The sequence below is a fragment of the Cynara cardunculus genome (assembly GCF_001531365.2).
Source record: "Cynara cardunculus var. scolymus isolate 2C chromosome LG 2, CcrdV1, whole genome shotgun sequence".
NCBI lineage: Eukaryota > Viridiplantae > Streptophyta > Magnoliopsida > Asterales > Asteraceae > Cynara > Cynara cardunculus.
The window spans coordinates 17,128,602-17,133,397 of NC_037529.1; positions in this window are offsets into that span (position 1 = coordinate 17,128,602).

Below are 4,796 nucleotides of genomic sequence, written 5' to 3' on the forward strand. Positions count from 1 at the left end.
ACGACGTCTAACATAAATGATATCGTATCGATAGCACGTTGACCGGTGTGTGCTCTTGGAGGCCGTCTGACCCGATAGTTGATACTGTCATAGTAATATAAAATCATTTATTGATTTTAGATAATTATGACAGGAATGCTATGTCACCTTTTTACTGAAGCATTTGTTTAATGTCTTAATCAACTGTTGCACCCTGTGCTTCTTCTTTAGATTGATATTTTCCTAGTTGTAAGCAAACCTCCCCATTTTTAGATAAAATCAAATCCCTCGTTTCGCCTTCTGAAATTAGTTTTTATAAACTGGACTTTTTGAATTAACTTTACAAGCTATCTTTGTGGGAACGATAAATCTGGTACTTTTTACCATTATTACTTGTTACGAGACGACAGTAGTTCGAGGTGTATACTTGCGCCGAGTTCTATTTTTGTGTTGGAATCTAAGGTTGAATAAACCGACGAACAGCTTGACACGCATTCTAACCCTACCATATTGCATTAAATGTTCGTTTAATGCACTGGTATAAATAGAAGTGTTTCTTCTCCATGCAGAGTGCTCGCAACTCACTCTCTAACCCTAATTCTTACTTCAAGCATTTTCTAGCTTAATTAAAGGATCTTCTTTACAACAATTTCTTTTCTTGTATTTGCTAAGACTTTGTGTGTAACCAAAGATTGTTTAGATAGGTTTTTATTACCTTATCTTTCCGCAAAAAATCTTGTAAAATTTGTATTGATCTTCTATATCAAATATATATTTTAAATTTGAAAATATTGTGTTTGTATTCATCCCCCTCTTCTACAAACTGTTTCTCTTCTTGTAGACCCTCACGGGACCAACAACAGGTTCTAACCACTTTCTTTAGCTTCCATATTTTTTTTTTGAGTCGGGAACAGTTTTTATAGCTTTTTAGTATTATTTTTATGCATGATCACCTGATTTGAGGACTGTTACACATGAGATCATAGCCCCAACAATTTTATCGATTACTTGTCATTCAATCAAGGTACTTTGTTCTTGCTACAACTAGCAAAACCCTTTTTGGGAAAACACTTTGATCACACAATCACCATTAGGAAATAAGATATGTCTTCTTTTCTATGATCATTATAAGCCACTTGCACCTTTCAAACACCGTTTACCCCACAAAGCTCCAATAAGGACATTGTCGTATTCAAGTTTGGGGGAGGAGTGTTATATAAGGAAAAAAGTTCAATACAAAAGAGCAAAGCTCTAATTTGACTCCTTATCAGAAAAGGTCCTAGAAAAACACAATAAAAATCCCATAGGGGCTATGTGTTATGGAAAAGCACAATAAAAGTCCCATAAGGGCTATGTGCACACTCCCATTAAAAGAGGCCAAAGTGCCCAAAAATTTAAAAATTTATATGTGGAGTACATAAACAAAAAAGGCTATGAGAGAAAAGAAATGCCAAAGAGAGTAACCCTATAAGCCCTATTGATCCTAAAAATGTGATTGTGTTTGAGCTTAACAAAGAAAAGGGTAATGCTAGCTTATGGTTCACACAAAAAACTTGGTTTTTAGTGACTCATCTTGAATTTATGAAAGGCTATGAACTTCATGTTTGGTATAACTCTCATTGGGTGGGCACTTAATGCCTTAGTCATGCATTTTTGTTCAAACTGAGTATTTTTGTTTGTCTTTTGGTTGCTTGGGGACAATCAACGCTCTAAGTTTGGGGGTGTGATGTATGTTAAGAATTCAACATATAAAGCACTCGTTTTACGTCTTATTTGTTAAAATAGTTTCCTTTCATTCCCACTTTGAGTCATTTTTATTAATTTCTTTATACCTTTGTTATTATGGAGCTAAATATTGTGGTTGACTTGTTGGTACTCAAAGGAGGAAGCTAATGGAAGTTTTTGATAAATAGCAGGATGCTACAGCATTGGAGCAGCAGCGATCTGATACATGCACAACTTTTTGGAAGACTTATTGATTAAGTTGTTGCCTTTTTGAGCTAATGGAAGACAGTTGTAGATAGCTGGGTTTTGATTAAAAATCTGGAATTAAACTCTTGTTAGGTTATTGTACTTTCTAGTTCCTTTAATTGTACTTTGTAACTAGTTTTAGGAAGCTTAGCCCTTAAAATTTGTATTTTTGTCTTTTAGTGCCTCCTTCGGGTATAAAAGAAGGGCTTGGGTTTCATTTTGATCATCCATCCTAACACCTTCTAGTGTTAAAATCAACCCTCTCCAAGGGTGATTTATAGTAATCTTTTGGGCAATTCAAGTTCTTCATCTTTTTCTTCTTTAATTTCTCGTCTTTTATTTTCCGCTCTTTATTTTACGTTCCTTTAAGATTATTGTCATTTACATTCCATTATTTAATTTCCGCAATTTACGTTCTCGTCATTTACATTCTCGTCATTTACATTCTTGTTATTTATTTTCTCGTCATTTACTTTATGCAATTTACGTTTATGTTTTTACTTTCCGTCATTTATTTTTCTTGTAATTTACTTTCTGTTATAAGTAGCTAAGCTTTTATAGCTTGGGTGTGAGACGGAAAGGTGAGATTTTCAAACTAAACGGAAGTAGCTAAGTGTTTTCGTAAACGACGTTCCATTGTTTTATTCGAGTTTTTATAAAAACCAATCACACTTCTTGATGGGTTGATCACTTTGAAAGTGTTAAAGTGCCATGGACTTAGAGATAAGCCATTGAAAGCACGTCAACTTGGATGACATAAGAGGTAGACTTGAGAAAGTTGCCGACAAGGAGACTTGTCATTTATGTTTTTCAAACTTAACTCYCGACGGGTTGGTCACTCTTCGAAAGTGTCAAAGTGTGATAGATTCAGAGATGAACTATCAAGAACACGCCAACTCGAATGATATGGGAATCGACTCGAGAGACTGATTTTTAACAAAGAGATTTGTTTATCCATATATTTTGAAAACACCATTGTGTCACTATCCCTGGTCCGGACACCACATAGAGATATGGGTGGAAAGCTATAATATAGTGCAATGGTGAAGTCCGAGAGGAATGCCTTCAAAATAGATGGTGGAACTTAGTTTCGAAACACTGCTTGCTGTAGCATTCCTACAGCATTGGCTACTAGAATTTGCGTTTGGGTCTCACCTTAAGTCTTACACCTTTGCTACCTTTATATATTTTGTATTATGTTTTAATTCACCTTACAAACAAACAAAAGTCTTCAAAATCGTCATCTGAAATCACCTCTTTCATTGGACTCTTATTTAACTTTGGCTACAATCTTCGTGGATGATATTCCGGTATTGTACCACTTTATTACTTGGAAAGACGACATTGGGCCGTATTGTATACTTGCTTTGTGGCCCAATTTCATTAGCCTAAAGGTGTGAAATATAACCGACCAATCATAAACGCATACAACCTTTGGCGCGACCTAAGTCGTAGAGCACGTCTTCCGCATACCATCAGGTCCCCTCACGCGTATTATCACATGTGATAAGGGTGTTCTAGCGTTCTCGTAAAATGGAGGTGTTCTCCTTTGAACCTCCACACACACACACACATATATATATAGACTTGGGATCATGTGAGACCAAATGTTTTTCGTGAGACCCGTAAGACCAATTCTCAACCCTTGGATTAGATCTATAATCTGACAATCTAAACATTCATAAATGCCACGAGACTTCTGAATAATCACAAAATTGTCACCTTGCAACTTTAGACCATTACATCATTAGCTTATAAAGTTGATCAATGAACATAAATTGGTTTCACGGGTCTCACGAAACACCCTTGGTCTCACGTGAACCCAAGCCTATATATATGGGCGGTCCGGGGGGACCACCATGGCTCCTCTCTTCTCGAGAATCCATACATCCCTTATCATTGTATGGATAGCTATATCAGTGTATGGATAGCTATCTCTCGAGCACATGTTTAGGTTCGGCCTCAATGGGAAAATAAAATGGAGCACCTAACAACACATCTTCACAGACCAAGAACTACGAGATCACCCCTTTCATTCTGGAGTGACGGAGGGATCACACCATTCGAGCCTTTTTTTCATGCTTTTCCCGAGGTCTGGAGAAAGCTGAAATCAATAGGATTTCCCTAATCCTCCCTTAGGAAGAGCGTGAAATTCTTTTTCCTTTCCGCTATGTATATATATATATATATATAGGGTTGGGTTCACGTGAGACCAATTTATGTTCATTAATCAACTTTATAAGCTAATGATCTAATGTATAAAGTTGCACGGTGACAATTTTGTGATTATGAATGTTCAGATTGTAGATCTAATCCAAGGGTTGAGAATTGGTCTTACGTGTCTCACGAAAAACCCTTGGTCTCACATGATCCAAAGTATATATATATATATATATATATATATATATAGGGTTGCGTTCACGTGAGACCAAGGGTTTTTCGTGAGACCCATAAGACCAATTTATGTTCATTGATCAACTTTATAAACTAATGATCTAATGGTTTAAAGTTGCACGGTGACAATTTTGTGATTATTGAGAAGTCTCGTGGCAATTTTGTGATTATGAATGTTCAGCTTGTAGATCTAATCCAAGGGTTGAAAATTGGTCTTACGGATCTCATGAAAAACCTTTGGTCTCACATGATCCCAAATATTGGTCGAAATTAGTTTACACGGTTTCTTAAAAATGCATGGTTTTCATTTATACGTTCAAATGAAAACCATGCATTTTTAAGAAACCGTGTAAACTAATTTCGACCAATAGGAAAATTCCATTTTTTTTCTAATTAAATTTAATCAATAAAGGTATTTCGGTCATTTACAATATTTTCTATTAAATATAGAA